Source organism: Desmodus rotundus, chromosome 6 (assembly GCF_022682495.2).
Source record: "Desmodus rotundus isolate HL8 chromosome 6, HLdesRot8A.1, whole genome shotgun sequence".
NCBI classification, from domain to species: Eukaryota; Metazoa; Chordata; class Mammalia; order Chiroptera; family Phyllostomidae; genus Desmodus; species Desmodus rotundus.
The window spans coordinates 66249973-66275497 of NC_071392.1; the positions used below are offsets into that span (position 1 = coordinate 66249973).

Genomic DNA, 25525 nt, shown 5'->3' on the forward strand with positions numbered 1-25525 from the left:
GGGACCAGAGAAAACAATCAAAATTTGTATGAAATTAAACTATTGAATATACATTTCCTGGAGCTCATATTGAGAGAGGTTGAAGACAATGAAAAGTTAGACCCAAGGAAACAGCATGAGGAGGCATTTATGAAAGATATTAGAAAGAAAGGATAGATAGGTGGTAAGAAAAATCAAACTAGTAAGTGGTAGATTGGTATTTCTAGAGATGACAGTCACACTTCTAAGTGTTCTTGTAAAGGTGAAAATGTGTGCTTATGCATATATAAGTACATATAGTTTAAAAGATAATGGTATATGTGTTTTCAGAAGACAGTATGTCTCAAATATTACCTCAAATCATCTTCCATGTAAAATATTTTATGAAATTAAATTATATTCACTTCCTACCTTTTCATATTTTGAGAACCATGATATGAAGTAGGATACCCTAAAGATGACAACATATTCCCCTTAAGTGATATGCAATAAATTGTGTGCAAATACACTAATAGAAAGCAAAAGTAATGGGAGGTGGTAGGTTATATTTAACACTCACCTATAATATACTGACATGAGACTGTAAAAACACCTGTAATCATTAGAAATGGGATATCCTTCACACAATCTTTAGGCTAGATCTTCAGGTTGTTCTTTAGGTTTCACAGATCACATTGGAAAAAAGCCATCTAACTTTGTTCTGTGTCTAAAGCTGTTTATGTTTCTATATTTATTTTATATTTTAAATTGAATTATGATTGACATGCAATCCAGATATTTTTCTTTTTCTCATAGCATTATAAATCATAAATTTCCCAAAATTTATGTGTCTTATGTCTTGGCAAGGTGATGAGGTAAAGAAGAAAAAGGTTTTGTTAGGGTTGAAGAAAAGCTTATAATCCCACAGAGAGCCATGCAGATCAGTGACTAGAAATTTTCATTATTGTACCGCATGGTAGGTGGCTGATTGAGCTCAGTCGTAGGTGTTAATAATCACAGAGGAGCTGATTCTGACCTGTGATACAGTAGTAGGAATTACAAGGTGTTGGTTATGATCATGTTAAAAAAAAGATATAAATCTGTAAGGAAAGAAGGCATCAGTGCATTTAGCAAGGGTTGGATTTGTTGTTGTTTTAGTTTCCCCCTTCAGGAGGAGGTGAAATAGGATGGAGATGCCTGCAACTGTTAGGATATTCATTCCATATCAAGACCTTTCCTGAAAAAATTACCTAAAGTATCTTACTTAATGTTTATAATCAAAGTTGTTCTGAGTCTTTCTCCAAATATATCAGGTTTGGTAAAGGAAAATACATTTTAAATTTCATTTAGAAAATTAGCTTTTCTTAAATTACATGAGGTTTTTTCAGGCTGAATCAGCTTATGCCCTGGGTGGGTTTCCATTTGCAAGGTGATGGCTTAAATACCACAGCTGAGAGAAGCCAGTGTATCAACTGAGCCACTAGACACCTCCAAAATCTGGGCAGGGTCATGCTACAGGGATCCTTGCAGTCACTGACTGCTTCATTGTCTCAATGTTGTGGGCTTCTTTATCTGATCAAAATGATGTATACGTTAGGGTAGAAGGTCTGACTTCATCTTAGAAGCTTTTTCATAGTTAGAATATAAATTTTGATACTAGTAGAAAAGTGGAATGTTTGATAGAATAATACTGAAGATTAAGTTACAATATAAATTAATAAGTCATCACAAGACTTCGATTATTCCTCATTATAAATTTTCATTTGTTCTTCTGCATCTTTACAAGGTTACAGTCAAAAGTTCTCAATTCTAGATATACTTCATAATCACATGCCAATGATTTTTTTAAATGCCAGTGACAAATTTGTAGCCCAAGCCTTATCTGTCATCTATATAATACTGAAAGATTATCATAGGAGAGCAATTTTCAACCTTTTTCACCTCACAGAGCATGTAAATTAATTACTACCATTCTGAAGCACAAAAAATTTTTTTGCTGATCTGATTAAAAATATATATAATTTTTATTCATTCACACTGGATGGCTAGTATGTGTTGGATATTGTCATTTTTTTATTTGTCTTTCTAAGGGAAAAGAGTTCAGTGCCCTTAACTGAATAGTCTGGTATTGCATGTTTTAAATTTTAGTTTTTTTTTTCATGGACATGGGGGTTTTTTTGAGGCTTTTTGGGGAGCAGAAGGAGGAGCTAGGACTGGTGGGTATATGGGTGGAGGGGCTTATTAACTTGCTTTTTAATTTAGTGCATGTTTCCCGGAGATTAGGATGAGTGAGAACAGCTCTGGAAGTGAGAGGAGTGAAAAGGAAGGTCATGGAACAGACACTTTCTTTAGAGAAGGAAGCCAGGACCAGGATATGGGACTGGCAGGAGGGAGGGAAGGCACCCTTCATATACCAAGATTCAACCAAGATCGTTGCTTGATACCAGCTTCCCCAACCCCACTGGTCCATCCTGGTTCAGATGCCTGCCCTGCTAGCTCCTTCAACTTCCTCTGGACAGAAGGGGAGTGAGGATATGGGGGATTGTGTCACCTTCTGCCTCCAGGTCCCTTGCCTAGGAGAACTGTTTACTCGACCTATCCTAAAGTCCCAGCCACAGTCAGGAAGTCAGGAAGCCAGGGTGCAGAAAGGGGAGTAGTTGTGCCATTCACCACTCTTCCTGACACTGTACTCCTCCCAGGCTTCTCACATGAAGTTGCAACTTTTGGCCCAGTCTTTGTGTATCTTACCTTTCTTATAGTTACCTTACCCTGGTTGTCTTGCCAGCAGAGCAGATTGCTGCAGTCTCCAGAATGATTCAGTATGGTGTAGCTGCCTGTGACCACAGCCAAGGGAGGCCAGTATGTCCACGTGGAAGACATCCCCGTTGCTGCACTCAAAGGACTAGGTGGAGCACTTCGTGTAGTATACAACCGGCACCTGTGTTACCAGCACAGGTCCCTGCTCAACTGTAACATGGATACACTTCTTGGACATGTCTTTTAGTGTGGCTAGGTTGGTCTGCATGTCCAGTTTATAGCCAACCAGAACCTTGGCATTGGGGCAAAACTCCTGAGACTCACCTTGCCATGTCTTAAGGACACTGTCCAGTGTTTTTGTTCAGACAAAGTAGATAAGCACAGCCTCTGAATCAGGACAGGCCAGGGGCCAGACATTATCTTGGTAAGAGGAAACTAAAGTGTTCCACATGTTGAGCTAAATGCCAGTGCTTGTCTGTCACAAAGCTTGAGGTATAGTTCTCAACACATTGGAGACATAACTCCCTGGGTGGACATCCTTGGCAAAAAACCTTCATCAGTACTATCTTGTAAGTGAACAACCAGTGGGGGTTCTACCACTTGCTACCCATAGGCAAAAAAAAAAAAAAAAAAAGAAAGAAAGAAAGAAAGAAAGAAGGGAAAAGGAATTATTTATTTAAAATATACACAACAGGTTTCTTGATGGGGACACCCCCTTGGCAGAGGAGCATGCAGACAACTGTCAGTGGCTGCTATGGCTGCTTCCCTCAGTTTTGCACACGGGGGAGGTGCATAGGCTTTGCCACCCAGCTGGACTAGCTCCCAGCACCCACTGACCAATGCCTACACCCCCTTACAGGCCTAGTGTCTGTAGCACCCTGGTCGGGCCCAGAGCACTCAGAGAGGGATGTGGGACTTTTCCCCAGGCTGCACTAAAGCTGTACCCAACAGGACTACACTGGTGTGGACTGTGGACAGACAGCAGCCTCCATAGCTTCCTATCAGGGGGAAGAAGCACAGGGCTCGCTGGGGCTGTGCCAGAACCATGGATCATGGGTAAGTGGCAGCCACTGTGGCTTCCCATGTGTGGAAGAGGTGTGGGGTTTGCCATTCCCATGCCAAAGGCAGGGGCCATGGAATGGCAGCAGTTGCCATGACTTCCAGTCTGGAGAAGGGGTGCAGGTCTTAGTGGACAACCATGCTCCTTGAGTCCACCGACCCAAACCATCCCCACTGCCCTATCACTGGAACCTGCTGCACCCCCAGTCAGTGTGTTCAGGCTGGGGCAAATGGAATCTAACTGGCAAGGCCCACCAGCTCAGGAAACTTAGTGCCTCAGATTCAGACCCACCATCCAGAAGATGGGGGAGCAATAGTGTCTGGTATCTCTGAGTGCTCTGCTTTTAAAGACAGCTTTACAATCCCCCACATGGCAGAAATAGATGAGAGGGTAGGTCCATCCCATCTATCTCCTCCCTAGCTTTTGACACCAGCCCTATGTGCCTCTTTTTGCTGCAACATGTGCATTTTGTCCCAGTTCCTGGGGTGACACACACATGGAATGTTTTCATTGCTTCTTTACCCCTCCCCATTACTGGGGAATTGCCCCATTATAATTACCCCCTTTAATACTCTGGACACTTATAATCTTACAAAGGCAGATGGATGAAGGTCTTGTTTTTCTGTAATTCCTTCCTGCTACACAAAGAACTTAGGCCTACCTATCCACTGGTCCAGAGGCCCTACAAAAGGGGGTCTGGAGTGGAGGCGAACCCTTATGTGAGGGAGAAGATTCTTGCAAAGTCCAGGTCACTTGGTTGTCCCTGTATAGCAGCATGTGCGATGTCCAAAGGATGGCATTACTGGATGAGTTGGCATCCTAGTTGTATTCTGGAGGTGACAAATTTTTCAAGAGAGTTAGAAGGCACAATCAAAATTATAACAACTAAATAACAAAGGTAGGGGCTAATTCTACATTGTCCCTGATTAAGAAAATGTGGCTTCCTTGGAGGAAGGTGTGCAAGGTGTGTCACACCTGTCTGAAGCCCTATTGCCTACTACTGAAATTAGGCTGAGGGGAATATCCTGAGATTCCCCTCTTTAATACTTCTGGACCCATTCTATATGAACCATTTTAGCAGAAAAAGAAAATAGTTTTCAAGCGAAGCCATTAGGCTGCACCATACTTCACCGACTCTACAGTTCAGTCCAGTCAAACCGATGAGTACCAGGAAGCAGCAGATGGGCTTCTTAAGTGAGACCTACACTGTCTCTAAGTCTGCAAGACTTTTTTTGAGAAGATGTTCACTTTCAAGGTCTTTGCTGGAATGATCCTAAGCAGTGATAATTTGATATCATCAGGTGAAACCAAATCAACCCTCAAGTGAAAACAAATACTAGAGTCCAATGTTCATGACTGAGCACTGCGATTTTCCTTAAATCTGATGCCTCTCCCTAAAATCACCCTCATTGTCCTCAAAAAGCCTGCCAGTTTTCTATTTTGCCTCATTGTTTACATAGAAATAACAAGAGCAGCACTGACCACATTGGCTTTTTAAAATTCTGCTTTGCTGGAACTTACACAAGGAACTGTAGATTGAACCTTAGTCTACCCTTCATGTCACAGAAGCCAAGCCACAATCCTCCATCTGGCTTTGTCTGCAGTACCTATATTCCTCAGGTCCTTAGGTTCACATTTGTCTTAAGGTTATTCCTTGCTATATTTCAGGAAAGCAACCTCCTTTCCTTCCCTAGGAAGACTTCCATGAACCACACGACCAAACAACATACTAGACATTACTCTGCTGGGCTTTTGTTAGCTTCCAAAGTCAATCTCTGTTCCTCAAGACTTTCTGGTAACAGCCAGAGCCCAGGAATGCCCCATTCAGGCATGCTATTCCAGTCAAAGTCTTGGTTATGAAAACTATAATTTGAAACTGGTCTTGCTGGTTCCATGCAAAGGGAATTTTATGTCCAAAATCTAGAGGGATCAGGTAAGGAGAATAACACAAAGCAAAAATCCTCATTCTGCCAATATCCTTAAAAATTGCATTTTCATACCTTTTATCTTACACTACTTTCTTTCCAACTTAATACGAAATTCTCAACCATGAGAAATCCTCAATTTATTTTAAAACAGAAACAAAACAATAAAAACAAATAAAAAACAACAACCCAGAGTTCTGAAAAAAGATAAAAGGGGACTAAAACTAGCCTTAGAATCTTTTCTCTCACCAACCAGTCATGCAAATGATTTTTCCCAGGCCTGAAATTGCATGAAGCCCCATTAGTAAGACATTCTCTCTCTTCAGCCAGTGCTAACCAGTGCCAGATGACCTTTTCTAAGTCCATATGTCATAAAGCCCCAAAAGGCAGAGGTATGTTTTCACCTCAGCCAGATTCTACTTGGTACCAATGGCATGAAGCCCCAATGGCAGAGGCATTTTCTCCCCTACCAGTGCATCCACTGGTCTTCTGGCAGAGATATGACCTCTGACCAACTAGTTTCATGGCACAGACATGCCCTCTTAGCCCAGCCAGCTCTAGCTGGCACAGGGCAACCTTGCTTAGATCCAAATGACACAAAGCCCCAAAAGGCAGAGACATGTTCTCAGACTAACTGGTATCACAACTGACCTTTATGAGGTCCAAATGACATGAAGGTCCAATATACACAAAACAGCAAAGTTCCCAATGTCCCCAAAAATATCAGAAATCAAGAAACAAAACAAAAGCTAAAGCAAAGAATACTTCAATTCAAGCACTAAGGTTTCTTTCCTTTCCAAAAAAAAAAAAATAATTTCACACCCTTCTATGACCTCTACAACCTTCACAAACATTTTTTTTCAGCTTTCTATATGCATTATACTGTTCTGCACATTTTCTGGAAACTTCATAGACTTTCTTACTCACTCAGGAATAACTATAACTCACTTTCAATCTTTGTCCTTTTTAACAATGGAATGGACTACCCCCAAACTCCATGCTAACATCCCCTAAATCTGCAAACACATAAAGGGACATTGTCCCTTTGCATTGGGGCCCACTGCATTTTTTCTGAAAGAGAAATTTTAAATATCCTTCCAGAGTGCAAGTCAAGCTTTCCTTTTCAGCATCAACCACAGCAGCAGGGTTCAAAATCTCCTCAGCTGGTACCCATTTTATTCCTGGTGGATTCAGGGCTTAATTCCCACAAGATTTAGAGAAGAGTGTGTTGTCAGTAGGACATTATAGGGAACAGTCCATTGCTCCGCTATCTGCTGTTCAGGTCCTTGAGTCTTCCAAGTTTTTAGTAAGCCTTGGTCTCCTTGCTGGAATGGGTGTAAGGGCTCATCAGATGGGTAGGCAGACTTGCAATTAGGAAACTTGTGCAAAATTGTTGGTGTTTGCCATAAATGTTGTACATATTGCTTAATTTTCCACTCATGCTCCCAATCTGGGGGACACTCCCAGAACTGAGATTTGGAAGGGTTTCCCATAAACTGTTTCAAAAGGTCTAACTTAAACCCACTTCTGGGTGCTACCCTAATCCAGAGCAAAGCAATGGGAAGTGCCTGGTCCTTCAAGTCTAGGGCCCTTTGTTATCTTTAGGCACCATGGTGAACAGAGTATAAAAGTTGGACACCATAGGATGAATGTCCTGTACAATTTAATTTATGGCTCTGAAATCCTGAGCAAGTTGATATTCATTAGAGTGAAGCTTTATGACTAGCAGAATGGGAGTGTTATAAAGAGACTTGGCATGGCCAAATTAATTCCGATTTTAAGAACTTCTGCAGTATTGGCTGAATCCTCTCTAAAGGCTCCTTTTTGAGGAGGTACTACTTCTTCTGTGGGATTAGTGCCCCTTCTTTTAAGTTTACTTTTGTGGGTTGCATGTTAACCACTTTATCTGGGGTTCCATCAGCCCAAATGGTTCAATTGACCTATTCATAGATCTCAGGTGGGGAGAGTTTACCTCTGGGACTTTCCAGGCAAGTCAGGAGCACCTGGAGCTAGAGCGCATGTTTAAGTGGGACCTCTATACACAGTTGCTGATTTTCAGGAGGAAAGTTATTTGTATATGCAACTTGCAAAGTAAATCTTGGCCTAGCTGTGGAATAGGGCAGTCTAACATGTAGAGGAAACTATGTACAATCTTTTAATCTCCAAGCTGGCCTTCTAGGGGTTGAAGGAATGCCTGTTTTGGTAATTGTCCAGTCACTCCAGTAACCTTTACTGTATCCAAACTTTCCTTGGTTACTTTTGTATTTAACAATGAGTATGTATCTGCAAGATATCCTGTATCTACAAAAAAAATCAATTATCCTTTTCTTCATCATCAACTGTACCTATGGCTCCTGTGGGGAAATAGTAATAGGTTGGGAGGTGTCCAAGGGAGCCCCTGAGCATCTTCATTTGTCATCAGACATCCCTCACCTTTTTAGCATTTCTCAGTGAGGGCTTCCATCCCTACTTTCCCTTTTGAATTTTGGGTGCTACTTTCTCCAATGGCCCTCCTCCTTGTAATAAGCACATTCATTGGTGCTTAGTGGACCTCTCTTTTTCTTTTTAGGGTCCCACCACTTCTGGTCTCATCACCCTTTTTCTAAGAACACTGTGACCTGCTTTATCTTCCTTGCCTCCTGGGCATTGTAGACTTTAAAGGCTATGTCTACCAGCTGAGAAGGATTCATTCCCAATCCCCATCTATACTCTGGAATTTCTTTCTGATGTCCAGGGCACTTTGCCCAATAAAAGTCGTGTTCACCATCTACACATTCTCTGGTGCCTGTGGATCAGAACCAGTGTGCCTTCTACAGGCCTGATGGATCCTCTCTAAAAATTCAGAAGAGTCCTCATCTGGCTTTTGATGAAAGGCCTGTATCATATTCAGGCTCTTTGGCTTGGGCACCCCTTTCTTAAGCCCTTCCAGTGTGCATTTTCTTTTATGTTCCAGGAAGGCTAGGTCCCCACCATTTGGGTTCTAGTCAGGCTCTGTGAAGGGAATTGCCCCAGCTGGGTTGTAGATCCTGTTAGGATTCTCTTGTTGGAGGTGTTTAGCCTCTTTATAACCCCTATTTATAACCAGCTGTCTCTCATCCACTGTTAGCAGGATATTAAGGAGAGCCTGCATACCTGCCCAGTTTGGATGATGAGTGGTAAAAATTAAACTATTAAGTTCTATCATTCCCTGAGGATCCTCCCTATATGAGGGGTTGGATTTCTTCCAATTCAATAAGTCTGAAGTGGAGAACGGAGTGTGGGCCCAATAGTAGCCAGTGGGCTGGACTTCCTGAGTTATTTCACCTATAGTCTATTGCCTCAAACACACTGACTCTCTCCAGATTTGGAGGCTCTCTGGCCAAATTGGGTGCCCTAACAGGTCTTTGAGGGGGGGACTCATCCTTCTCCATACTTGAGTGGGGCTGTTGCCTCTTGGGGCTTCATTTTAGTGGTACTTATGGTGGGGATGGTGATGGAGGGCTTCCTCCTGCTATGAACCTTGCGTGCCTTGCATTCAGGGTGTTAATGAGGACTATTTCCTCATTCTCCTATCTTCCTGTATACTGTTAGGTAGAGGTTTCAAGGCCCCTTGTCTTCTCTGCTCCATTAAACAGACCTCTCTCTCTGGTGAAATCTTATTATGCAATTTCCATAAATGCCTTGACATAACTGATTTCATCCCATTTATGCAACTGTTGACAATACTGTTCCTGTCGCACAATAGTATAGTAATCTAGGGAACCACCTTTTTCCACTATCCAAAACATAAGTAGGCCACACAGTATTACAGTAATAAACCAATACTTTCTTGGACATTGGATAATGGCTATAAATACCTCAGTCCACTAAAATCCTACCCTGTGGGTTCCCTCCAGGAATCAACCTAGAATGGCCCCTTTTGGCCTGGATACATACCATGTGCAACCCTATAACCAAAAGAAGGCAGGCAACCTGGGAACATACAGAGAAAACTCGTATCCACGACTCTATTATTCTAATAAATTAATTGTCATAAGAAAGTTATTTTTTTACCAACGATCTCACAGTGACCCCAAGCAATGACCTCCCCAAAACTCAGCTAATTATCACCAAGACTCTGGGCTGCAGCCCTAAAACTCAGGTGATCCTTCCTCCTTCCAGAGTCTGTTCCCTTGCCAGACCTGTTCCCTTTCCACCTACCTGCCTAGCATGTACAAGCAGCTGACATCTCTTGTGGGTACGCAGAGAAATTCCCAGCAACTGGGGAGCCCCACAGTCACACTTCTTTGGGAGCAGAGGCTGACCGACTATAGGCAGTTAGGGCCCCATGTTGGTTGCCACTGTTGTAACCAAACAACCAGCAGAGTCCTACCACTTGCTACTTATAGGCAAAACAATAACAGTAACAACAACAACAAAACTCCAGAGACAAAGGCTGGTGGAAAGGAAAAAGTAATTTTTTATTAAAAATATACACAACAGATTTCTCGATGATGCCTCCCACCCCCGCAGTGCAGGAGCACAGGAAAGCTGGTGGGTGGCTGCCATTGTGGCTTCCCACAGCTTCACACGTGCAGGAGGTGCACAGTGTTTGCCACCTGGCCACACCAGCTACTAGGACACACCGGCCCATGCCTACCACCCTCCTCTTACCAGCCTAGTGCCTGCAGTGCTCCTGTTCAGGCCTGGAGCTCTCAGGGTGGGGTGTGGCACCTGTCCCCTGGCAGTGTTGGAGCCATACCTGACAGGTCAGCACTGGTGTTTACTGTGGGCAGGCAGCAGCCACCATGGCTTCCCATCTGGGAAAGGGGCATGGGGCTTGCTGGCCAACCATGCTCCCCAAGCCCATCACCCTGAGCCACCCTCTTCCCTCTTACTGGAACCCACTGTACCAGTAAGGAGGGGCACAGGGAATCCTCTCGACAAGGCCCACCTGCTCAGAAACCTTAGTCCCCCAGCCTCAGACCCACTGGCCTGGCAATGGGGGAGCAAAAGCACCCATTATTTCTGTGCACTCTGCTTTTAAAGGCCTCCATATAATCCCACCATGGTAAAAGGAGATAGGAAGTTATGTCCCTCCCATCCAATAACCTCCCTAGATTTTCACACCAACCTCATATGTCTATTTTTGCTGCATCATGTTTACGTTGTCATGGTTGTGGGGGCGTGTGATCACACATGCATCATCTTCATTGCTTCTCCACACATTCTCATTTCTGGGCTTTTCCCCCCAAGCAGTATTGCCATAATCCATGTCCCTGACCACCACAGTCTTACAGCTGTTGCTCTACCCCTCCATGGGCCTGGCTATGCACTCTCCCCCTTACCCCATGCAGCCCCCATCCTGAGCCTCACTGCTATCTCCCATCACTTCAGAGGTAGCCTCTCAGGCCTTGGGTACCTCACAGGCCATGTGGATCTCCCACCTAGGGCCATGGGCCCCCTCTGTCTCATTCTCAACCCCTTAAAACCTTTTGCCATACACCAGTGTGCTTACCGTGGCACAGTGGTTGAAAATTGCTGACATAGGAGATTCAATTGCAAAGTCAGGGTTAAAGACTCCTGTCCTAGCACAATGCTAAGGGCTCAACAAATGAAATGTTGGTTAATTAACTATGTAGTCATAGGATTAAGAGGCATGATGAGAAATTTTGTATATAGGTGATACAGTCACCGGCTTGCAGTGTCCATGGTGTTGTGGATGAGATGAGACAAATTCACATGGACTACTGAGAAAAAGTGATGGCATGGCCACTCTCTCAAGGGGAGAATGCCCCTGATCCTTGCCTTGACAGGCTTTCATTGCTTTTCTGGGCACATTACATTGAGAATGGTCCTCATTTACTATGCACAGGTTCGCTTTAGGTGGTTACCTTTTACAGAAAACAAAGAGGATGTTGCTAATTACATCAAAAAGGAAGGATGTTTACAAATGTAAGGGGAAAAGTGGTTGAACTGGTTACACTCATCCTTAGAAGGTTTAGCACAGATTTTAGGAAGTTACTTTAAAGATATTCAGTAAACATTTGCTGCCTCAATTCAGGGTGAGGGAGTTTTAGCAAAAAGCAAGTCTCAAAGTGGACTAGGTACAGTGGAGGCCTGATTCCCCACAGGAGAACCTATCCGTGGGTGTGGGTCCTATGTGCCAGATATCACTTTCCACTGGCCTCTCTGAGTGGGAGCTGGTCCCACACCACACAGAATGGTCTCCTATGTTTGGTGTAACACATAACGGGCAAGAACTGTAGACACGTTGTGTCTTGTAAAATGAGTCTAAAAGAAGAATCTTATGTTTTCTAAAATTGTTAACATTTATTATTAACAACATTATAGACTACCTGCCAGGAATATCAGCGTGATTTTTTTTTTCTTTTTAGGCTTGGGAACTAATAATTAGTGGTAGAAACTGTGTGCTTTATAACAAGAAAGGAAATGAAATTTCAAAAGATTTAGTTCTTTTTATATTGGGAGCTGTGCACTGATCTGACAGTGTATGCCATTCCCTCTAACATTGGATGACAATACTTCAAGAGAACAATCTGGGAAGGTATCAAACCATGTCAAAGATTTAACATCAAAATCAAATACAACTTTAATTACTTTTACACAAATATAATGATACAGCATTATTTCTTGCAAAGACATAAATGGTCAGCTCTTTATATAAAATATTGCGTATGATTTTGACATTATCGCATTAAGTTTACATATTCAAAACAAACCTTTCCAGGGTTAGCTTGGGGAAGAAAGGGTTCCAGGGTAGGTGAGCATGAGACTTCTTTTTTTAAAATATATTTATTGATTATGCTATTACAGTTGTCCCATTTCCCCCACCCTCACTCCACTCCATCCTGCCCACCCCCGCCCTCCCACATTCCCCCCCTATAGTTCATGTCCATGGGTCATACTTATAAGTTCTTTGGCTTCTACATTTCCTACACTATTCTTACCCTCCCCCTGTCTATTTTCCACCTATCATCTATGCTACTTATTCTCTGTACCTTTCCCCCACTCTCCCCCTCCCACTTCCCTATTGACAACCCTCCATGTGATCTCCATCTCTATGGTTCTGTTCCTGTTCTAGTTGTTTGCCTAGTTTGCTCTTGTTTTTGTTTTAGGTGTGCTCGTTAATAACTGTGAGTTTGCTGTCATTTTTACTGTTCCTATTTTTGATCTTCTTTTTCTTAGGTAACTCCCTTTAACATTTCATATAATAAGGGCTTGGTGATGATGAAGTTCTTTAACTTGACCTTATCTGAGAAGCACTTTATCTTCCTTTCCATTCTAAATGATAGCTTTGCTGGATACAGTAATCTTGGATGTAGGCCCTTGCCTTTCATGACTTGGAACACTTCTTGCCAGCCCCTTCTTGCCTGTAAGGTCTCTTTGGAGAAATCAGCTGACAGTCTTATGGGAAGTCCTTTGTAGGTGACTGTCTCCTTTTCTCTTGCTGCTTCTAAGATTCTCTCCTTCTGTTTCATCTTGGCTAATGTAATTATGATGTGCCTTGGTGTGTTCCTCCTTGGGTCCAGCTTCTTTGGGCCTCTCTGAGCTTCCTGGACTTCCTGGAAGTCTATGTCCTTGGCCAAATCGGGGAAGTTCTCCTTCGTTATTTGTTCAAATAAGTTTTCAATTTTTTGTCCTTCCTCTTCTCCTGCTGGCACCCCTATAATTCGGATATTGGAATGTTTCCAGATGTCCTGGAGGTTCCTCAGCCTCTCCTCATGTTTCTGAATTCTTGTTTCTTCATTCTTTTCTGGTTGGATGTTTCTTTCTTCCTTCTGGTCCACACCATTGATTTGAGTCCCCATTTCCTTCACATCACTATTGGTTCCCTGTACATTTTCCTTTGTTTCTCTTAGCATAGGCTTCATTTTTTCATCTGGTTTTCGAACAAATTCAACCAATTCTGTGAGGGTCTTGAAAACCAGTTTTTTGAACTGTGCATCGGATAGGTTGGCTATCTCTTCCTCGCTTAGTTGTATTTTTTCTGGAGCTTTGAAGTGTTCTGTCATTTGGGCTTTTTTTTTTTTTTTTTTTTTTTGGTCTTGGTGCATCTGTTACTTAAAGGGGCGGATCCTTAGGTGTTCACCGGGGGCTTGGTAATGCTGGTCGCTACGCTGTGACACTGTAAGTGGGGGAGGGGCCAAGAGGGAGCAATGGTGCTTGTTCCACTCTCCACTGGATCTCAATCTTTTACTCCGCCACCCACAATCAAACTGGGCCCCTCTGGTGCTGGTTCATGAGTGGGTGGGCTTGTGCACACTCTAGGCCCCTGTGGGTCTCTCCAATGACCTCTCCTATGAGGCTGGGAGTCTCTCCTGCTGCTGCCCCAACCCCCACGGGCTCTTTCAATCAGAGGTTTGAGGCTTTATTTCCTCACGCTGGAGTCCTGGGTTACGGGGTCTGCTTCGCTCCCTGCCGTTTGTCTGGGTTTATCTGTGCGTGAGTGTGGGGCCATGGGGTACTACCCGCCGCTCTGCCTGCCCCGTTCTTCGCCACTCTGAGTCTGGCCCTCTCAGTTTATCTGGGAGAATGTGGGGCCGCAGGGTCTGCTAGTGGTCAGACTACCTGCCCTGTTGGTCCCACACTCCGCCAGTCTCGGTCCCGCCATGGCAACGTGAGTCCTCTCTGCCCTGGCTGCTTGTCTCTGCCCCTCCTACTGGTCTGGATGAATGTTTATTTTTTATTTCCTTGGTGTCAGACTTCCTTGCTGTTCGATTTTCTGTCAGTTCTGGTTGTGCGAGGAGGCACAGTGTGTCTACCTATGCTGCCATCTTGGTTCTCTCTGAGTGTGAGACCTCTAAAACACCCTTTCATGAATAGATTTCCTTAGTTATGTGCTCTGGCATTTTGACTAGGTACCTTAACAAACATTGGTATCTTGATAAATGTTTGCAGATAGTGAGTTCAGTGGAAAGAAAGAACTCTGAAAGAGTAACACGGAGCTGGATGGCTGCTGAGAGAAAGGAATTGCCTGGGCCATGCAGCACTGACTTTTATAAGATGTGAGCACTTGTTTCTGCTCCTGCTGCTGGGCAGCTGCCTGGAGGAAGGAGAAAGAACCTGGCAGGGTCTGAGTCAATACAGTGCTCTAGGCTCTGGGAACTCACTTGCTCAAATGTTATTTTATTTCAATTCATCTACCCAACACTGCTTTTAGTGTTTCCATTTCACTAAGGAGGGAATTGAATAACTCGCCCTTTAACTTAAACAAGGACACACTGCCAGGTTGTCACACAGTCAGAATCTGGACTGGGCTTGTATAACTCCAGAGCTCAGTACATTTCATGAGCCCAGTTTACTGAGTCCTGTTTAGAGACTGTTTCAGAGAAGAGCTACTGGGACTTATAGATGAGACCTCTTTTAGAGCAGCAGACAGAGGACTGTGACAGGAAATCTGGCTCCTTCAGAGTTAATGTCATGCCAGTGTGAAGCAGCCTAGAGTGAAAAAGAAGGAGCCTCCAGAGACCTTAGCACTGTCCTCAGCATTTCACAACATACTGCTTCCTGATCAAAATAGGCCCAATGTCTGTTTCTATACAGCTACCAGTTAAGAATGTTATACTACACACTTAAAAGTTTTAAAAAATACTATATGTCACTAAGAATGTATATTAACTACAAAACCCAAAGTATTTCCTAGAAAATGTTTGTCAACCCATGGACTACCAAATTTTTCTGTACCTTTTAGAAAAGAAAAATTTATTATAGGAAATCTGGTAAATTTGAACTTCTCAAGTAAGATGACAGTTGAAGTCATCTATTTTAAGCAATGAGTTCACCCTCAGATTGTATTTGACAGTTCATTCATTCATTCATTTTCTAATCCTCTTTATTTCAAAAGAGGATTATGCATATGCAACACAAACATAACATCATAAAGAGCTGAACAAAGGAAAAATGAAGGAAAACAATAATGTAAATTTTGGAAGTCAAGAAAAATATTGTGGTGTATTAGTAATTGTACTCCCCAGTCTTCCCAATGTATTGATGCAATAATAGTCATTTCCAGATTCTGGAAAATTGTATGATTGATATAAATGTTTCAGGAGATGTTAATTGCTCCCAATTACTTATATTATTTACAGAAGCTTTTTACAGAGTATTTGTTATTGAAATGATTACAAATATGAAGTATGTCAGGAAAAAGTTGAACCATTGTTAATATAATGAGAATGGTTTGCACGACATCAATGTAATCTGTCAGCCAAGGAGAGTGAACTGATATGTGCTTAAGTGAACAATGACAACTTCACTGTAGTATTTGGTGGCGGCAGCAGACACTGTTTAGTGAGCATGTGTACTATGTGGCCATCTCATTGGCTGAGCAAGCAGAGCAATGAATCTTCATCAAATTTTGCATTAACTGTAGTTTGCAGAACCTATTCAGATGATTCAGAAGGCTGCAGCTATGGGCAACTGGTGATTGGCAACTTCATTACAATGTGTCTGCTTATGTATCACATCTTGTTCAGAGTTTTTCAGTGAAACATCAAATCACCCAGGTAACTTAGCCCCCTACAGCCCAGATTTGGTGCCCTCTGACTTCTGGCTTTTCCCTAAACTAAAATCACCTTTGAAAAGGAAAAGATTTCATACCATCAATGAGATTCAAGAAAATACAACAGGGCAGCTGATGGTAATTGGGAGAACTGTATGAGGTTCCAAGGTGCCTACTTTGAAGGGGACTGAGGCAACATTGCCCTGTGTTCAATGATTTTTATATCTTGTATCTTCTATAAATGTTACTTTTATGTGATATGAAAATATTACATGGCTGGATACCTTCTGGACAGACTTTTGTATACATACAGTTTTTTTCTGAATTGGTTTTAAATACATACTATCCATAATTCAGAGGAAACTATCTTCATTGATATCATGATTTTTGTTTCTCATTTTCAAATTTTCTAGTTCCATGTGATCAGTATTTGCTATTTTTTTATATTTTAATTTTTTCTTTCTTTATTATTCAATTACAGTTGTCCTTATTCCCCCCATTATTATAGACTACATTTTGTTAATATGAACTATGAAATGAATATTGAGACTGCCAGTTGTAAGAGGTCTCTAAAACCTAAGACTATGTAAAAAATGAGGGGGGAAAAAACTAATATCTTGAAAACCATAGTATTACCAGAAACAATATTTTTTTTTGTAGATAGGTTTCATGTGGGTTCTATTCCTCTTTGAAACATTTGAACAGATGTAAAACACATTTCATCAATTTTACTACTGCAACAGAAAAATTTTCCTAATTAACTTTCATGATAAAGCATGTAATAGTAAATATAATAATGTTAAAAGGTAGTATGTACAGAGGAATAATAAAAATGATATGCAAACTCATTGTAAGTTTCCATAAATCATATTCATCAACTAGTTTTTCTTGAATATAAGAAAGCTATGATTTTATTCCTTCCTATGGATGTTTGTCAGTGTTTGATAAAAGAAGGAAACTTGTACAAAATAATTTTTAAAGGTGTAATATAGCGAGGAAACTAAAGACAACAAATAACTGAATCGTAAGGATGAGGTACACAATGAGTTACTATGACTGAGAAGAAAGTAGACCACATATAGCTGCATTATATAATGAAATAATAAAAGAAGGAATGCCATTGTTCATGGTGAGTCACTGCCAAGGTAATTTTACCATATATTTTGAATCACTGTTAGATATTAATGTCTTATAGAATCTTCTTCCTGCTATTTGATAAGTAAGTGATATGTCTATGGATAACATACAGTAAAAGAAATAACAAGATACTTAAGAGAGATGAGCAAATAATTGCTTCCAAAATTTGAATTAAAATGCATGTTCAAATGGATTAGTGGTCATTTGGGTTTTCAGCCTAGTGACTGGAAAGACCCTGGTTAAAATTTAACAAAGTCTGTATTAGAAGAGGGTCTCAGAGCTAATCCCATTTGCGGTATCTTTAGCTTTTCAGTCTCTTGGTCACTTTTGCTAATATAAAAAGTTGTGAGTCTTTGGGAACTTCAGACTGGGCTCCTTATATATTTAAACGCTAGCAGGCATTCAACCTGATGTATATCATTTGGGAGACTTGAACATTTTCAATGGTTTCATTTCTTATTTCTTTAGAGAGATGGTAATTTACCCTGAAGACAGTTTATAAAAATAATGAAAAAAATGCCTACCAAACTTGTTAATATATGTATTTTATAAATGGGCCTACTGCCTTAAAAGAAAACCCAAGCTAGTCTTCTATTATTTAACTGTGCACACAAAGAATATAAGTGTTGTTCTTAGATTAAATGCTATACTCTTAAGAGGTATGGTTATCAGATTTCTCTGAAAACTGATTGAATTGATCATCTGCCGCCATATTCTTCCATGAAAAGTAAACTTGCCATTGGCTTCTGAAAATTAACTTTTATAGCATTATAGAAAAGTTAAAATACACTTATGTAACTAACAATACAAACACTGTGGTCACATTTCTTGTAAGTTCTTGTCCTTCTGTTGCAGTAGGAATTTTATTAACTCAAGTGAACAAATGAGTGCTATCTTAAACTTTTTCCGTCAGTTCTCTTAGGTGGCAAAATTTCAGGGGACTCTATCACTTAGAAGAAAGATAAAGCACATACACATTCCTTGTCCTCAGGAAACTTCTATTTATTTATCTGAACTACATAGCCAGTTTACCATAAAAAAAAAAGGACTCTGATTGTGCCTCCTTATATCCATCAAGAACTAGTAATGACAGTGTTGTCAGTAAGGAAATGAGGGGGTGTGGGAGCGAGCAAGAGATAAGAAAATTTATTTTTTTAAACAAATTCAGATTTCCATGACCTGTAGACATCACTCTTCTATCATTTAGGCCTTTTGATTACTACAGATATTTAGTCTTTTTTCTCATATGAAATTAGAAACAAAGAATGTAAAGCATATCTTTTTGGACATAAAACTCTGGTATTCAGAAAAAACATTGTGCAATAATAACACTGCCGGGTTACTTTTAAATGATGTAGTCTATATATAAAGCATAGTTAGTAGCACACATTGAATTTCCTCTGCAGAGATTTTACCTCCTTCTGTTACCATAATATATTTTGTGCCCCTGCTTAATTATTTTTATTCATTTAACAAACTCTTTTTAAAAAAATTTTTATTGTTATTCAATTACAATTGTATGCATTTTCTCCCCATCCCTCCACCCCACCCCAGCCGAACCCACCTTCCTCCCTCCCACACCTCCACCCTCCCCCTTGATTTTGTCCATGTGTCCTTTATAGTAGTTCCTGTAATCCCCTCTCCTCACTGTCCCCTCCCCACTCCCCCCTGGCTATTGTTAGAGTGTTCTTAACTTCAATGTCATTTAACAAACTCTTAAAAGATGGTTTGGACATTTAAAAACAACCACTGTTTGTCAAAAAAATCATATGTCCAACTAAGACAAAACAAAATATCATACTAATTATTTATTAGGATTTTTTCTGAGAGAGGAAGAGGGACAGAGAGAAAACAAAACAAAACAAAGCAAAACAGAAGGTCAGTTACTTTTTCCACTTTTTATGCATTCATTAGTTGATTCTTGTACATGCCCTGAACAGGAACTAACCTGCAGCCTTGACACACTGGGATGATGCTATAACCAATTCAGCTATCCATTAAGACTTAACAAACATTTAGGAGATCTACTAAATATCACAAATTGGGTCAAGATTTTTCATGCTTTTCCTAATTTTCTTACAATACTTTTCAGAAACAGATAATGAGTTTATTCTGCAAGGAGACCCAAACTCAGAGATAACTTTATTACCCAAACTTAAATTTATTACCCTAATAGGTTGTATTGTCTGAATACAATGACAAATTTTGAAGTCTAGTTCCTCTTTTCATTTTTAAATATTTTCCACATTAAATTTAAAAATATCACTGCAGTATTTATATATTATTTATTTATTTATTTATAATTATTTTGTTGTTCTTCAAGTACACTTTGTCTGCATTTATACCCCCACTGCTTCCCCCACCCCAGCCATCCTCACCTCCCTCCCCTGATTCCACTCATCCTTGGTTTTGTCCATGTGTCCTTTATAGTTGTTCCTCAAAACCTTTCCTCTCTTTACCCCCATTATGCCCTCCCACCTTCCTTCTGGTTACTGTCAGTTACTTAATTTCAATGTTTCTGGTTATATTTTGCTTGCTTGTTTGTTTTGTTGATTAGGCTCCACTTACAAGTGACATATGGTATTTGTCTTTCACCACCTGTCTTATTTCACTAAGCATAATGCTCTCCGGCTTCATTCATGATGTTGAAAAGGGTAGGAGCTCTTTCTTTCTTTCTGCTGCATAGTATTTCATTGTATAATGTACCATAGTTTTTTGATCCACTCATTTACTGATGGGCACTTAGGATGCTTCTATCACTTGGCTATTGTAAATTGTGCTGCTATGAACATTCGGGTGCATAGTTTCTTTTGAATTGGTGTTTCAGGATTCCTGGGGTATATCCAAGCAGAGGAATTGCTGGGTCAAAATGCAGTTCCATTTTTAGTTTTCTGAGGAAATTCCATATTGTTTTCCACAGAGGCTGCACCAGTCCACATTCCCAACAACAGTCCACTAGGGTTCCCTTTTCTCCACATCCTCTCCAACACTTGTTTGTTGATTTGTTTATGATAACCATTCTGATGGGTATGAAGTGGTATCTCATTGTGGTTTTAATTTGCATCTCTCTGATGGCTAGTGATGCTGAGCATCTTTTCATGTGTCTCTGGGCCCTCTGGATGTCCTCCTTGGAGAATTGTCTGTTCAAGTCTTTTCCCCATTTTTTTAATTGGGTTTTTTTGTCTTCCTGGAGTGCAGTTGTGTGAGTTGTTTAGATATTTTGGATATGAATCCCTTGTCCAAGTTACCATTGGCAAAGATGTTTTCCCATACAGTTGGTACTCTTTTCATTTTAATGTTGGTTTCTTTAGCCATGCAAAATCTTTTTAATTTGATGAGGTCCCATTTTTTTATTCTTTCCTTAATGTCCCTTGCTTTAGGGTACGTATCTCTGAGGATATTGCTGCCTGGAATGTCTGAGATTTTCCTGCCAATGTTTTCCTCCATGACTTTTATGGTGTCACGACTTATATTTAAGTGTTTTACCCACCTTGAATTTATTTTTGTGTATAGTGTAAGTTAGTGATTGAGTTTCATTTTTTTGCATGTAGCTGTCCAGATCTCTCAACACCATTTGTTGAAGAGGCTATTTTTACCCCATTTTATGTTTCTTCCCCCTTTGTGAAATATTAATTGACCATAGAGACTTGGGTTTATTTCTAGGCATTCTGTTCTGTTTCATTGGTCTATGTGTCTGTTCTTATGCCAGTACTAGGCTATTCTGATTATAGTGGCCTTATAATACAGTTTGATATCAGGTAATTTGATCCCCCTGCTTTTTTCTTCTTTCCCAAAATTGCTGCAGCTATTCAAGGTCATTTATTGTTCCATATAAATTTCTGAAATGCTTGTCCTATATCTGTGAAATATATTTTTGGTACTTAACAGGGATTGTGTTGAATCTATAAATTGCTTTGGGTAGTATGGCCATTTTGAAGATGTTAATTCTTCCAGTCCATGAGTATGGTACATGCTTCCATTTGTTTGAGTCTTCCTTAATTTCTTTTTTTAGTGTTGTGTAGTGTTTTGAGTACAGGGCTTTTAGATCATTGTCTAGGTTTATTCCTAGGTACTTTATTTTTCTTGTTACTATATCAAATGGGATTTTTTTTTCCTGATTTCTGTTTCTGATGTTTCATTGTTGGTATACAAGAATGCCTTTGATTTCTGAGTATTGACTTTGTATGCAGCTGTTTTGCCAAATTCACTTATTAGGTTGAGTAGTGTTTTGATGGAGTCTATAGGGTTTTTTGTTTACACTATCATGTCATCAGCAAACAATGACAGTTTTGATTCCTCCTTTCCAATTTGGATGCCTTGTATTTCTTTTTCTTGTCTGATTGCTGTGGCTAGGATTTCCAATACCGATGAGGACTCTGGCCAGCAGGGCCTGTGTGTTGTGGCTGTGACGAACACATTCACATGGGCTACAGAAGTCCCCTGGAGAATAGGGATGACACGCCACTCTCTATATGAGAGTGGGCCCTGACCCTTGCCTGGAAAGGTTTTTATTGCTTTTCTGGGTACATTACATCAAGGATGGTCCTCATTTACTATGCACGGTTTCACTTTAGGTGGTTACCATTTACAGATAACAAAGGAGAGGATGTTGCTAATTATTTCAAAGAAAAAGGATATTTGCAAATGCAAGGGAACAGGTGGTTGAACTGGTTACATGCCATACTTCGGAGGTTTAGCACAGATTTTAGGAAGTTACTTTAAAGATATGCAGTAAACATTTGCTGCTTCATTTCAGGGTGAAGGAGTTTTAGCAAAAAGCAAGTCTCAAAGCAGCTTAGGTACGGGAAACTAAATCCGTGGGCTCAGTTCCTGTGTGCTGACTCACACCTGCTGGTTTTCTGAATCAGGGGCACGGCTACATTCACCACTGCCACACAGAACGTTTCCCTATACAATACTGTGTTGAATAGGAGAGGTGAAAGTGGGCATCCTTGTCTTGTTCCTGATCTTTGTGGGAAAGCTTTTAGTTTTTTCTCATTGAGTATGATGTTGACTGTATATATGGCCTTTATTAGGTTGAAGAATGCTCTCTCTATTCCCACTTTGCTGAGTGTTTTTATCATAAATAGGTGATGTACCTTATCAAATGCTTTTTCAGCATCTATTGATATGATCATGTGATTTTTGTCTTTGCTTTTGTTTATGTGATTTATTACATTTGTTGATTTGTGAACATTGTACCTTCCTTGCATCCCTGGGATGAATCCCACTTGGTCATGGTGGATGATCTTTTTAATGTATTGCTGGATGCGGTGTGCCAATATTGTGTTGAGGATTTTAGCATCTATGTTCATCAGAGCCATTGGTGTGAAGTTTTCTATCTTTGTTGTGTCTTTATCTGGTTTTGGCATTAGGATGATGCTGGCTTCATAAAAAGAGTTTGGGAGTCTTCCCTCTTCTTGGATTTTTTGGAATAGTCTTTGAAGGATAGGGGTTAGCTCTTCCTTAAATGCTTTGTAAAATTCTCCTCTGAAACTATCTGGTCCAGGGCTTTTGTGTGTGGGCAATTTTTGATTATTGCTTCAATTTGTCTGCTGTTATTGGTCTGTTCAGGCTTTCTGTTTCTTCTTCATTCAGTTTTGGAAGATCATATTTTTCTAGAAATTTGTCCATTTCACCTAGATTTCCAAATTTCTTGGCATATAGTGCCTCATAGTAATTTCTTGCAATCCTTTGTATTTCTGTGGTGTCATTTTTATTCTCTCCTTTCATTTCTAATTGTGTTTATTTGGGTCCTCTCTCTTTTTTTCTTGAAGAGTCTGCTTAAAAGCGTGCCAATTTTGTTTATATTTTCAAAGAACCAGCTCCTGGATTTATTGATCCTTAGGATTGTGCCTTTTGTCTTTATGTCATTTAATTCTGCCCTGCTCTTGGTTATTTCCTTCCTTCTACTTGCTCTGGGCTGTCTTTGTTGTTGTTCCTCGAGTTCTTGTAGGTATTGGGTTAGGTTGTTTATTTGAAATGTTTCTATCTTTTTAGGTGGGCCTGTATTGCTATGAACTTCCCCTTCAAGACCACCTTCCCTGTGTCTCATAAGTTTTGGATTGTTGTAAGTTCATTTTTGATTTTTTCTAGAAACTTTTTGATTTCTTCCTTGACCTCATTCTTGACCCATTCATTATTTAATAGCTTGTTATTCAATCTCCATGATTTTGAGTGTTTATGAGTTTTTTCCTTGAGATTGATTTCTAGTGTCAGTCCCCAGTGGTCTTAAAATGCTTGATATGATTTCAATTTTCTTGAATTTGTTGAGGCTTGTTTTGTGTCCTATCATGTGGTCTATCTTTGAAAATGTTCCATGTGCATTTGAAAAGTATGTGTATTTTGCTCCTTTGGGATGATAGGATCTATATATATCAGTTAAATCCATTTGATCTAGGACATTATTCAATGTCACAATATCTTTGTTGTTATTTTGTGTAGAAGATCTGTCCATTTTTGACAGTGAGGTGTTGAAATTCCCTACTGTAATTGTGTTGCTGTCAATATCTTTCTTGAAGTTCTCCAAGATTTTCCTTATGTATGTGGGTGCTCCTATGTTGGGTGCATATATATTTACAAATTTATGTGTTCTTGGTGGACTCTTCCTTTGAGTATTATGAAGTGACCTTTTGGGTCTCTTTTTATGACCCTTGTTTCTAAGTCTATTTCATCTGATATGAGTATTGCTACCCCCGTTTTTTTTTTTCCTTTCCATTTTCTTTGAATATTTGTTTCCAGCCCTTCACTTTCAGTCTGTGTAGGTATTGGTCTGAGGTGGATCTCTTGTAAGCAGCATATGTGTGGGTAATGTTTTTTTATTCATTCAGATACCCTATGCCTTTTGATTGGAGCATTTAATCCATTTATGTTTAAGGTTACTATTCATAGGTACTTAGTCATTGCCACTTTACTTTCTTTACATCTGTGTGTTTCTCTGGCTCACTGTTTTTCTTCCTGTTCTTAAACAGACCCTTTAGCATCTCTTGCAATGCTGGTATCTCTTTCAGAGGTGTATTCTTTGAGGCTCCTTTTGTCCAGGAAACTCCTTATTTGGCCTTCCATTTTAATTGACAGCCTTGGTGGATAGAGTAGTCTTGGTTGAAGGCTCTTGGTTTTCATTACTTGGAATATTTCTTGTCATTCCCTTTTGGCTTGGAGAATTTCCATTGCTAGTCTTATTGGGGCTCTCTTTTATGTTACTTCCTCTTTCTCCCTTGATGCCTTTAAGATTCTCTCTTTGTCTTGGAATTTTGTCATTTTAATTATGATGTGTCTTGAAGTGGGCCTCTTTGGGTTCCCCTTGAGCGGGACCCTCTGTGTTTCCTGGATTTCTGTGACTTTTTCTCCATCAAATTAGGGAAGTTTTCCATCATTACTTTTTCAAACAGGTTTTCTATCCCTTGCTATTCTTCTTCTCCTTCTGGTATACCTATTACATGGATATTATTACATTTCATTTTGTCCTGCAGTTCCCTTAACACCTCTTTATTCTTTCTGAGTCTTTTTCCTTTTCTTACTCTTTCTTGGTGTTTTTTCCACCCTATCATCCTGTTCACTGATCTGATTCTCTGCTTCTTCAGCCTGCTTTTGAACCCTTCTACTTTATTCTTCAGTTCAGAAATTGTATTCTTCATTTCCTTTTGGCCCTTGTTGATAGTTTCTATTGCCTTTTTCATGTCGATATAATTTTCAGTGTATTCATTGTAGTTTCCCTGTAGTTTCTGGTAGTTCTCTGTGAGCTCTGTGAGCTTCCTGATAACCATTGCTTTGAACTCAGTATCTGATAGTTGAGTTGCCTCTATTTCATTTAGCATTCTTTATGAGGCTGCTTCCTTTCCTTTCATTTGGGGTTTATTTCTTTGTTTTTCCATTCTTTGTGAGACTCTTCTTGTTAGCTTTTTCTTTTTAAATTGATCTGTTTTCTGTCCCTGGATTTATGGTGTGTACTCCTATGGTAGGAGACCTGTGAGGTTCAGTGGTGCAGTCCCCTTGATCCTCTGAACTTGCTGCTCTTGGGCTGTCATTTATGATGGTTCTCTGTATATTTTTGTGTTTTGATTGTTGTGGGGTCTTTCTTGGTGGGTCCCTCCCTCTAGCTGGTTAACTGAGGGTCACTCTGCCCACCATGTCTTGTATGCTGTTGTGCAGGTGCAGACAGGTTGTGTCGAAGCTGGTTTTTCTGTTTGTCTGAGGTTTTGAGGC

At 40.3% G+C, this 25525-nt stretch overlaps 1 pseudogene; it reads right to left on the reverse strand.

Moving 5' to 3' along the window:
* Positions 1 to 2662: 2662 nt before the first annotated feature.
* LOC112300483 (rho-related GTP-binding protein RhoN pseudogene) lies at positions 2663 to 25086 on the reverse strand (annotated as a pseudogene).
* Between the last annotated feature and the right edge of the window lie 439 nt (positions 25087 to 25525).